Source organism: Mustela nivalis (genome assembly GCF_964662115.1).
Source record: "Mustela nivalis genome assembly, chromosome: 3".
NCBI classification, from domain to species: Eukaryota; Metazoa; Chordata; class Mammalia; order Carnivora; family Mustelidae; genus Mustela; species Mustela nivalis.
This window is the reverse complement of record NC_139022.1, coordinates 138,217,333-138,229,901: the sequence shown is the minus strand read 5'-3', so window position 1 is coordinate 138,229,901 and position 12,569 is coordinate 138,217,333. Positions and strand designations below refer to the sequence as shown.

The 12,569-nt window shown below is 51.1% G+C and overlaps 1 protein-coding gene across 1 annotated transcript in view; it reads right to left on the bottom strand.

Annotated features, from left to right (window-relative positions):
• Positions 1 to 12,208, bottom strand: part of FAT2 (FAT atypical cadherin 2) — a 79,887-nt gene extending 67,679 nt beyond the window's left edge. Inside the window, exon 1 of the mRNA XM_082726184.1 lies at positions 12,017 to 12,208. The gene's annotated coding sequence lies outside the window, so the exon portion shown is untranslated. The remainder of the gene's footprint in view (positions 1 to 12,016) is intronic.
• Between the last annotated feature and the right edge of the window lie 361 nt (positions 12,209 to 12,569).

Here is a 12,569-nt window from a genome sequence, read left to right as displayed (position 1 = left end):
TTCAGAAGAAAGAAAACAAACTTTTAGGTTGAAGGAAATATTTTCATATAGAAAAATACATTTATCTTTATACCAACATTACCATAAGATATAATGTCTAATATTTTTTCATGGTTGAAGGGGCTAGATGTTTAGGACCCATGAACATCTTGATGGGACCCTGGAGAGATGGATATGTGAAGAAAACAAGGTGCTTCCAGGCACCTGGGTTTTGAGGACACAAAGGGACGAAGTGGAGAAGGATGAGAAAATGTTTTGTTATTGGGCCTTCTCTGCCAAAGTCATTCATTCATTCATTCATTCATTCATTCCTTCATTCAATACTTATTTACTGAGACCCACCCTGTGAGGGCATTCCAGAACAGAAAACAAGACAGATGAGGTCCCTGCTTGTGTGGGGATTCTTTTCTAGTAACAGAAAGGAAGGAATGATAAATCAGGGTGACAAGGTGACATCTGAGCAGGGTGAGGGCTACAGAGTCTTCTTGAGAAAGGGTTTCAGACAGAAAAGAACAGGCAGTGCGGAGTCCCCAAGGCAGGAGCAAGGAGGTCATGCACACTCCAAAGTCATGAGACCGCTTCCCAGACACGAAGGGTCCTTCAGCTACTGTTTGTTGCCAAGGTCAATTTTCTTTCTTTCTTCCTTTCTTTCTTTCTTTCTTTTTTAAGTTTTATTTATTTATTTATTTGACAGATAGATCACAAGTAGGCAGAGAGGCAGGCAGAGCAAGAGAGAGGAGGAAGCAGGCTCCTCACTGAGCAGAGAGCCCGATGTGGGGCTCCATCCCAGGACTCTGGGATCATGACCTGAGCTGAAGGCAGAGGCTTTAACCCACTGAGCCACCCAGACACCCCACCAAGGTCAATTTTCTAATGGAAGGGAAACCCATTCATGCCCACATCTCTGTCTACACCGTGAGGACAGTTTGGCTGGAGGCATTCTGGTTTGCGGACCCTGACCCTCAGTGAGGCCCAGAGGGAGCAAAGTCTCTTCCTCTTGGGATCCCGTATGGATCCACGGGCTCTACATTTGGAGCTGAAAACTCCCCGAGCCCGAGGCACCCCAGAAGCAGTGGGCAGGGGGGTAGAGGCAGGAGGGGAGGTGTCCTGCCCCATTTCTTGCGGGGCTCTCTGGCCACAGTGGTTTGTAAAATGAAAACCAGCTCCCACTCAGCAGGGCAGAGAATGATACTAATCCATTAGAAGCTTGAGAGCCAAGCAGGGGAACTGAGCAACTCCTCTAGGTTCTACATTTGTGCCCTGGGATAGGTGGGGACACGAGTGGGAAGTCAGCCTTGTGGGAAGTCAGCCTTGTAGGAAGGCCGCGGGAACCCTCGATTTTCTCCTCCTGGCTGGAAAGGCACTAGGAAATCCCTGCATGGGAGGAGGGGTAGGAAGGGGGAGAAAGGCTGTCCTGAAGGTCTAGGTTTGGGGTGGCTCTCTGGGAGGGAGGAAGGTTGTATTCTGAAGTCATAGAACAGACTCGCCCAGGTAACTGGAGAGCCTCTTCCAGGAAGCAGCACTGCTTGCAGAGGCTGGAACGTCCCGGCTACATAGCCTCATCTAGTGGGGGCACGTCCTGTATGTGCTTCTTGCCACTCGGATCCAGTGGAATCCTTTGCAAAGGGGTGAGTTTTCAGACATAGGGACACCAAGTTCCAAATTGAATGACCTTGGGTACGTAACCTGACCTCTGAGCCTCTGCTTTTCCTCATCTTTAAAAGGGAGAGAATAAGCGAACCCACCTGAGACAGTGGTTTGGAAGGTTTAACTAGATGGTTTCTTGTTGAATGTTTAACACAGTGCATAGCACCCAGCAGTCACAAAGTAAATGTTAGCTGTTGTTACTGTTAAACCATCATTATCATTCTGTAAAGTGGATCCAACCGAGCTGGTGCTGTGGTAGATGCGAGTTGGGGGTGCAGAGCCCCTGCATTCCATTTGCCGCCACCTCCACCACCCCAGGCATCTCTGTGACCACAAGCCTCAGGCCTCCTGAGGGCACAGTTGGAAAACGATCTGAAGTCTAATCTATTTGGAAAGATGGGAAAACTCTGCCCAGGGAAGGGATGGCATAGCATTAAATCACATATGGCAGCAGTGGCACAACTAGAACCAGATCCTAGTCTTCCTCTCCTGGGCTCTCCACACTGACAAAGCTGCTCCCCCAACCCAGCCTTTCTCCCAACCTGCAGGCTCCTCGGGTACCCACAAAGTCACCAGCCAGGAGGAAACTGCATGGGTAAGGAGCCAGGCCTCAGGGTCAGACCTGGCCTCCATCCTGCCTCTGCTTGTTTGTAGGGGCATGGTTTTGTCTATCTCAGCCTCAGTTTCCCCACTTGTGATGTGGTGATACCAGTTCTTACCTCATGGAGGATTTAATGAGATTCTGCATGGACAACATTTAGCATAGTGCCAGGCACACAGAAAGTAGCTAGTGTTATTACTATTATTATTACTATTTAAAAATACAGTAATGTTACTACTATTACACTAGGTGTTCAAAAAGAATCTGTGGAAAGAGGAAACTATTCTCTGTATGTGTACCTGTCCCAGCCTATGTTCCAGGAGCTCCTTGCCAAAGCACCCTTCTACACACACACATACACACACACACACACACACACACGTGTGGGTCTTTGTGATATCCCTTCTCTCCTTGCGATGGTCTGTAACAAAACTTAAGCAGCAGCCTGAACAGCATCAAAATAATAAGAATAATTTCTATTCTGGGGCACCTGGGTGTCTCAGTCAGTTAAGCATCCAGCTCTTGGTTTCGGCTCAAGTCATAATCTCGGGGTCATGAGATCAAGCCCTGCTTCAGGCTCTGCACTGGGCGTGGAGCCTGAGTAAGACTCTCTCTGTCTCTCTGCCTCTGCCACTCCCCCAGCTCATATGCACGTGCACTCTCTCTCTCTCTCAAAAAAGAAAAAAAAAAAAAAGGAGTAATTTCTATTCCTGTCATCTTCCCCACCCCGCAGTGGGTGCAGAGAGCTAATCCGCGTGATGTCAGTCAGAGGCTGAGGGGGACAGTGTGGTGGGTGTGAGGTGGCAGTGAAGACAGAAAGTGGAGAATGTTGGGGACGCACCAGCAACGCGAATTTCCTGATCTTTTTCATTCTGACACTGGCTTGCTGGGCTGGCCTCTCCGGGCCCCGTCCTATGTGATCTGCATAAGGCCATTCAGCACAGCTCCCCTCTCTATCCGGGACACAACTGTCTTCCCAGGCCCTAGAAACACCAGTCAAGTGGACCCTGTTCCTCCTAGCTGGCTCTGAGAAGCTGCTGGAATGGAAGCTTCTCATCACTCCTCATTCATGATACCATCGCCGCCCCACTGTGGCCACTCACGGTCAGGTCTACCTCCAAGTCAGCCCCCCCCCCCCGAAGGGTGAGGAGGCTACTGTCAGAGCCACCGAACCGGGTGGTCACTGGCTCAGGTTCCAGCCTCAGGCCGCCGGGTTTTAAGTCCCACCTGGGTTTGTGACCTGACCGTTGCTGGCTGTGTGACCTGGAGTAAACTAGTCAACCTGACCGAGTTTCAGTCTCTTCCCATGTAAATTGGAGAAGATAATCATCAGGGTGTAGTGAAGCTTAATTAAGATGAAGGGCCTAAAACCGTCCTCACAATGGCTCACACAGGACCGTCCCCTGCAAACACTGTGATGAAAATGAGTCTCACTCCTTTGGGGTCAAGGGTCCTCATTCACCCATCAGAAGGCCAACCAGGGCACCCAGTGGGAGCTGAGCAAATCCCCTCATTTTGTGGGGCCTCCACTTGTTTATCGGGGAGTTGGGACAGGTCCCTGCTCTCCAGCCTTTAGCAGAGCTAACATCCCACTAAGCTACGGTTGAATGATGCCCGGAGGATCGTGAGGTTTGGGGAAGACAAAATGTTTACAGAGGTAGACACTGGTCACAGCTAACATTTATTGAACATTTACTATGCGGAGAGGCCCCATAGTAAGCGCTCGGCATGCATTACAGCTTTTAAACTCGCTCACAGCAACCCTATAATTATCCTCATTTTGCAGATGAGGTAAATGAGACTCAGAGAGGCTCCCTAACTTCCAATGCACACAGCCAGCATGTGGCCAAGGTGGGATTAAAATTCAAATCACCTGTGTGTGACCTGATCACCTGCCTCTCTGTGCCCGGGGTTGGAAACAGCTCTTGGGAGAGGAGAGGGATCACATAACCACGTGTCCTCTCAGCCCTGCAAACACAGATTTTCAGCAAAGGCTCTATCTCCAGCCCTCCCTCTCCATCCCATTCCCTCTGGCCTGGCCCAGCCTAGCCGTGCTGTCTGTCCAGCCAAGTCCAAACCCCTCTGAGCAGAACTGCCTAGCAGGCAGGCAGGCCCGGGCAGGCAGGGAGCGGCATTCTAGCAGTGGGACACGACAGGAGGTTCCGCTCTCTGAGCCCCTGTCAGTGCAGTGTGGCTGGCTGAACCTGACTGCGGGGCTAGAGGCGGGGCTAGAGGCACGAAAAGGTTAGGGATGATTGTGAGCGGCAAGGTGCATACAAATGAGATGTAAGCCAGTCTCCCCAAGCTCAAGCCCCCAGAGCTCAGTCCATACCGATTGCCTCTTTCCCACAGTGACTCTGCTCCACTCTTCCATGGCACACACAGAACAGAACCACTGGGCCCACCAGTGGTTCTCACCAGACAGGGCTGACCACTGAATGGAACTAGTGGTTCCCACTCAGGGGGTGGGGGTTAAAAAGACATATTTGCCAGCCCCACCCCAGATCTACTAAACAAAATCATTAGAGGTGGGGCTCAAGGAATAGATGTTTAACAAGCTCCCAGGGTGATTCTGGTGGGACTGGTGTTTGGGATCTGCTGAACAAGGTCATCTCTTTCACTAAGATCCTGTGTTCTACCGTGCCTCCTTTCAAAGTGGGTATCCTGTATGTGCCCTCTCCTAGGCCCCAGTGCAGAGGGGTGAGGAAGGGAGGGAAAGACCCCCAGCTCCTAAGAAGTGCTTCTCAAATGTCAGTGGGTTAAAGATCACAGCCTCATCTCGAGAAGTCTAATTGAGTAGGACTGTGTGCGCTCAAGTGCACACGGTCCCCTGTAGGTGGTCTGCCGACCACTGTGAGGGGAACACTGGCCCTCGGGCAAAGCAGACACAAGGTTATCTCTAGAGTCAATTAGAAGAGAAGACAGGATAGGGAAAGTGACAGGTCTGATTCCTGTGTCCGACTTTGACCGAGAGTCTCTGAGTCTGCAGATCTCCCTGTGCATCAGCATCTCAGAGGCGACTGTCTTGCTGTGGTCAGGTCTGTTTATCAGACCTGATAGACACGCAGGCCCATGAACCATGTTCCACTTGCAGGGAATAGAACAGAACCGGAAAACGAAAGGCTTCCATCCACATACATACACCTCATGACCAGCCCTCCCACTCTTAGGAGACACAACAGAAGTGTGCACGTGCACTCACCAAAGACTCACACAGACTCTTCAGAGGAGCACTATTATAATAGCTCGGCAGTAGAAACACCCTGAACGTCCACCAAGAGCGGAATGTAGGATGCTCATCTCGGGGAATACTAAGCAGCCGACAGAAATGAAGTATTGCTCTGGGCAACAAAACTGATGAATCCCACTGACGTAGTCTGGGGCAAACACAGCCATATGCAAAAGAATGCATAGTGTACTCTTCTAACTACATAAAGGCAAACTTATCTGTGGATTAGAGTAAGATCAAGTTGGCCTTGTGAGGGTGTTAGTGACGGGCACAAAGGAGGTTTCTGGAATGGTGGCAACGTTTTGTTTCTTCATCTGGGAACTGGTTAGTTTCTGTAAAGTTCATTGAGCCATACACTTACGATTTGTGCATTTCTTGTATGCATATTATACTTCATTAAAAAGTTTTCTGGAAATGCTAGTAAAGGACTTCAAAGAACTTCTAATAAAAGGGAAGACATTGAAATAATAAAAGCATTCTGAATATGGCACATGGCGCAGGATTTCATCGCTTATAGGATTTTGGATTCTTCCTGCCCCAGGACCAGGAAGGAGACAGTTCTCAGAAACCAAGAGGCACAGGAGCTGTGCCAGGGCATACCAGGACTGTGGAACACCAACGACTCAGGAGCTCCCTCCCCCACCTGCATCTGGCCCACCCTCTGCAGAACCGCAAGGGCAAGGCAAACCCGCTTTCTACCAGGTTCCCAGGTTCAGCTGAGTCCCCATTTGCTGGGGTTTATTTCCTGAAGCATTTTTCTATCCTCAGAGAAGTTTTCCAGTCCATTCTCTTGTTTGATCCCCTCAAAGACCCTATGAGGGGAGCAGAAAGTATTTCCATTTAATAGATAAGGAAGTTGAGACCCAGACATGGGGAGGTGGTCAGAAGATTTGGCCAAGGTCATACTGCTAGTAAGTGGCCCAGTCAGGACTCAAACACAAGTCTTCAGATCCCAAGCCCAACATTCCTTGGGCTAGACCACATGGGCTTTTCTCAGGAATAGCCATACCAATTGTAGCTTCATCACTTAGCGAGCGCTTGCCTGTGGATGTCAGAATCTTTCAACAACCCAAGGATGCAGGTGCTATCATTTTATCTCCATTTTACAGATGAAAAAACTAAGGATCAGGAATCCAAGTGCCTTGTCCCAAGTCAATATCCAGCAAGATGGCATGTGGTTTGGAAAAACAGAGTCTGCGCTCTGAAACACTAGTTAGTGGTTCCCAAACCAAGCTGGACCTCACCTGGAGTTCCCCTGGAGCTTGTTAAAAATTCAGATTCCCTGGCCCCACACCCAGATCCCACATTCTAGTGCTGTAGATGCAGGATGGGGCTGAGGAATCTGAATTTTTAAAAACAGCCCTAGGCATTTGGGTAGCTCAGCCCTAAACTAGGCTACCACTAAAATAGGACAGTAAAAATAACTCAAAGGTAAAGTTTCATTTACAAGTTCCAAATTACCTCACTGAGCCTCTCTAATAATCAGAGTCCTCCTAACTATGGTACATAACCCCACAAGAAGGTATTTGACAACAGCCCCCCTGGCTGGGTAATCACCATGTTTGTGTGTGGGAGGGGATGGGGGAGTGACTAACGAGGAGCATCAGGAGGGCTCTTGGGGAGCTGGGGGTGTCTGTTTTTGCTCTGGTTGCTGGTTAGCCACTGTTGCGTTCACTTAGTAAAATTTGTCAAGTTGTAACTTACAAGTGATGCACATTGTTCTTGACTGTTTGCAAGAAGGAAGAAAGAGCACAGTCGAGACTCTATATAAGGAATCATTACAGAGTGGAGACTTATAAGAGGGATCCGATAGGGTTCTTCTAATTATGTGCTTCCAAGAGTTTGAGATTCTAGGATTTGCATTTTCCAAAATGCTATGATTCTCTTGCACCAATTCCCAAGACTTCAGGAGCCCCCAAATCTGTCACAGTAGCTAATGTTTAGCAAGTTTTTAGTATGTGCTGGCTGTGTGGTAACGACTTCTGTGAGATGGATCGCGCTGTACCCCCTGCACCCCAGACAGGTGAAGTGATGTGTCCAAGGTCACAGACAGCAGTGCAGGCAGGACTGGAGCTGGAGCACCTTGGCTCCAGGGCTCATGTGCCCAACCCTGGCACAATATTGGTATCAAGCTCGGTCACTTCCCAAGGCTAAGTTCCTGGCGCATCTAAAATCCTGCATTTTGTGCCACACAGTCATGCATCTGCTAAGAGGATCCAGAGGAAAGAGGACGCTGCAGGTACAGACAGCAGCCCTCACCTGGGACGCGTGAGTACACGCACACTAACGTTACCCCACAGCAGGCATGTACACTCCTGCTCAGCTTGCACCCAGGCCAGCTGCTGTGGGCATTGGAGATGAATGGGAACTGGGTAATGGAGAATTCTCCACTGTGGGCTCCCTGCCCCCAGCAAGGGGATGGACAGGTGCCTCGCAGGGGACACTCCAGTCTCAGGAACGGGAGAAGACTCAGGACTGAGAGAAGGGGAGGGATTTCTCTCTTCCACAGGCTCCAAACTGGAAAATGTTTAAAGCATCCCCTCTTTCATACTCCTTGGCCTGTCACATAGGGCCTTCAGTGACCTGGCCCCATCCTACCTCTCAGGGCCCACTCTGACCATTCTCCACCCAGCTGATAGTTTCCTGCACACACTTGCCCTACCTTGACACATGCTACTTTCTCTTTCTGAATTGCCTTTCCTCGTTTTCCTTATTCAGACTTCAAAACTGATATTAAATGCCAGCTCCTCTAAGAAGCCTTCCTTCATTGACTCTATAACTGGGCTGACTACCACTTCTGGGCCCCCAGGCCCGTCTGAGTTTGCCTTTATTTTACTACCTCCCTCAAGGTACTAAACCGTCCATTAATAGGCCTGCCTCCCCCAACCATGAATCTCTGGGGGCCTGACACACGCTCACACTCATTAGGTGTAGTGAAGTCAGTGCCCAGAGGACAGAAGCTATGGGATGGACGGGAAGTGGCTGAGCCTCTCTGAGTGTCTCCTGTCTCCACACAGAAAATCAGAGGAAGAGCTACTGGGTAGGGCCTACTGGCCTGAAGGGCCGTTATGCAGAACAGAAGGTCCTTGTGCACGGGTGTAACCTGGCGTCAGGCACACAGAAAGGCCAGTAAATGAGAGCTCCCCTTTCCGTGTTTAAATCCCGTACTCAGCAATGGCTCCCTGAGGGCTGCAAACAACCCGGGACAGCATTAGAAACTGGTGACTTGAGGCAAGTAATTCAGAATCTATGGTTCTATCCATTAAATGGGACCAACGATTCTTGGAGACTTCAGGGAACTCCTGAGGACCCTTCTAGTTGCGGGCAGTAGTGATGGAGTGGTGTGCACACGCGCATGCGTGTGCCTATGTGTGTGTGTGTGTGTGCTGGTGAGCGTTGGGGCAGGGCTCCGATTGATGAAATTTATGTCCCCAATCCCCTGAAGGGCAACTCAGTCTAGCCATCATCCTGGTTATGGATCCCAAATTGCATTCTGTGGAGGTGAAGATGATTCGCCCGCCTCCTAGACGGATGACCTGACTAGGAAGCAATGCCTTTTCCTGAACGGGGCTCAACAGAGAGGGGCAAAGCTGAGTGAAAATGTCTGGGGAGTAGACCTGCCTTCCCCGCTCACTTGCTGTGTGACCTCAGCCAAGGGCTCAGCGTTCTCTGGCCAGGCTGCGGCATCTCCGTCTGTCTGATTCAATTATCTCTAAGGCTCTTTCTGTGCCCCGCTCTTATTGACCTGTGATGGGTCAGGCTAATGCTTAGTTCCTCTAAGTGACAGTTCTCGTCTATGAATTAGAGATGAAGATTCATGTGTTCTCTCAGCAGCTATGCAATGAGCATCTGATGGGCCGGGCTCTGTGCAGGACATGGGGGCCAGAGCAGTAAGCAATACTTCGTAGGAGAGAGAGTATCCGAAAAGAACCCTCGGGGTGCCTGGGTGTCTCAGTGGGTTAAAGCCTCTGCCTTCGGCTCAGGTCATGATCTCAGGGTCCTGGGATCGAGCCCCACGTCCGGCTTTCTGCTCAGCGGGGAGCCTGCTCCCCGCTCCGCCCCCCCCACCCCGCCTGCCTCTCTGCCTACTTGTGATCTGTCAAATAAATAAATAAAAATCTTTAAAAAAAAAACACAAATAACAAAGAACCCTCAAATAATTAATAATTGCAACTCTGATTTGTCTTATGAAGGAAGACTTCAGGGAGCTGTGAGCTGGCCTCCACTCAGGGGAGGCAGAGAGAGCTGGTTACCTGATGACTGTGAGAGTAATGAATACGACCCTGTGTGCTACCTGCAGGAACTCACTTAAATGTCACATCCATCTCTGAGGAAAGGACTATCATTAGCCCTCTTTCTCAAATTAGGAGACTGAGGTTTAGAGAAGTTGAGGCCCAGGTCACACAACTAATAACATCCAGGATTTGAATCCACATGTCTTTGTAAGCCTGTCTAGAAACCCTCATTATAAATGTAAGCATTAAGACCATTAGCCATAGAAAGAGTAGGTTTGAGATTCTGAGCCAACTCTGCTTGTGCTGGGAACCCAGGAAGCATGGGATATTCCAGAGGCTCTGCCCGGTCCAGTTCTGAAGGAACGCAAAAGGCAAGGCCCATCCAGGGGGTACAGAAGGTCCCTGATCATACTGGCATCATTGCCTGGTTTTCTTTAAGACATGGCCCTTGCCCCACATTCTCTCCTACCTGGCCCCACCTGGCCAGCAGGAGTGCCAGCATCGTGGCATACCGTGGGGCAGCTGGAAAGAGAACTTCTAGCCTGAGGGGAGTTCCTTTGCACCCAAGGAAGAATGTGCAGGGACAGGAGCGTGGTGGCCCAACTCACAGAGGACTGGTGTAGAATGAGCCTGGCCGACCCTCCCTGTAGAAGGCACAGCCACAGCTGATACGGAGGGGCTGGAGAATGTCCCTGCGCTTCTGGGTCTGTTGCCTGAGTCCTTAAGGAGAACCCTAAGAGTCATGGAATCACAGGGGGGTTCCAGAGAGACCTTGACTCCCTCTAGCTCCTCTTCCATTTTACAGATGAGAAACCCGAGGCCCGGGGAGCTCCTGGTGGAGGAGGGTGTCACTGTTGCACTCTGCCAGGCTAGTCAATGTCATGGATTTAGCACCTCCTTGCCACAGTATAACCTGTGGTCCGTGGAGAACACTGGGGGAAACCTGAGCTTGCCCTGCGTCCCTCATCTGCAACATAGACAGCCATTCCTGCTTTGCCTACCCAACAGGCTTACTGGGGTGAAGCAGTCAAAAATCGATCATAATATTAATCGAGCCACCTTTATTTTATATGTAGGGAAATAGACCCAAAGAGGTATGGGACCATCTTAGAGCACACAGCCTGGGAGTTACAGAGACGTGAATAATGAAATGCTCTTTCCATCCTCCTTCAAAGACTCACAATTTTCAAATGACCATGCATACTCAGCCCAGTCCTGAACACAGGAAGCACCCAGCAAGTACCAACAGGAACAGTAGCAGTTAGTAGTGTTCTGCGTGGAGGGCTCTGTTCGTCTGCCCAGGCTCAACTCCCCATCTGTAAAAGGAGCCCCAAGCCTGCTTCTCTGCCTCCTTCCTCTCTCCGAGCTGAGGCCACCAGCGCCGGAATGTGGCAGGGGACAGAGGCAGCCCTTCCAAGCCCTCAGCAAACGCCAGTGTGCTCTGCTGCTCCCCACATTGGGACATATAGCACACCCTCTCTCCAGTGGAGGGCTGAACTCTGGCCTGGTGGCTCTGTTCAACGTTCCACTCCAGCTCACCTGCCTCCAAAGATATGCATCAGATTCCTGCTTCCCCCAAGACGGGGGAAAGAACTGCTCCCACTCACCTGGCACCGGGGCTGCCCCTGGTGCCTCTCAGACTCACAGTCTTTTACAGCCCTAACAGATGGTGAGCACCCTCCTTTTATAGCCAGGAAAGCTGAGGTTCTAATCAGGGTGCCTCAAGAGCCACACAAGAGCCAGGGCCGGCCAGGTTCTCTGACTGTCCCTCGGGCACTCCTTCCCTCCTCCACACCAGGTGCTTTCTGTAACAGGACTCCTTTGCCCCCCTGGATACACACAAGAAACCAGCACCTCTTGACTCCCTGGCCGCAGCACTTCCCCACTTAAAGAATGTAGGAAAATGTCACCACACCACACACCCCCCCCGCCCCGGAAGGCTCAGCCCCAGAAAGCCCACGCGGAGACTTTCATTCTTCCAAGGACATAACTCCAACTTTTCACACGTGCAAATATGACCTTGCTTCTTCATGAGATCAAAAACCCTGGCCTCGTCCATTCCTGGGCCCCAACCCCCGCAGCCCCCAGGCTTGGGCTGGCTACATCTCTGGCTTCATTCAGTGTACGGAGGCACCTCGGGCCCAGGTTTCCCTACCCCCACCATGCCTGCCCCTCTCAAATCCTGGTCCCGTCCCCACCTTCCAAGAGCCTTAGAACGCCCCCACCTGCTCTGGAACAAGGCACAGGAATGGGATTCGCCCCGCAACCCCTTCCCTCAACCTCCCATCCTCCAGCCGTCCTTACCTACGCCCTTCAGGTAGGGGAGGGTGCCCCAGGGTGAGCTGCTGGGCTGGAGCCCTTTCCACACGCACCGGGCTGACAGGCTCCCGAGGGAGGTGCAGAGACAGAGCAGGAAAGCCCGGTGCACTCGCACGCCGAGGAGGCTGCTGAGAAAGTTGAGTAGGTGTGTCCCAGCCCAGGAGGAGGAGGAAAAAGGAGGTGGGAGAATTGAGGCGGATCATCCCCCTCCTGCCAGCTCCCTGTCTCACGGAGAGGGAAGGAGGAAGCCAACTGGTTTGTGGCCCAGAACTCAGTGGGGAATCGAGTCATGGAAAATGACGGCTGGAAAGTTGCTAAGAAATGACGCCCATCTCCACCTCCCTCCTAGGTTTGACAGAAGGAGAAACTGAGGACCTAGGCAGGTAGTACTCTTGGGGGAACACACAGAGACCATGAGGGGACTAGGACCTGGGTTGCTAAGCTCCGGGCCAGTGTTCCCTCCACATTCCTCCCTGACACTGCCGAGATCCGAGACCCTCCCAGGCCAGATTCAAAATCCCAGGGCTGCCACCTAGGA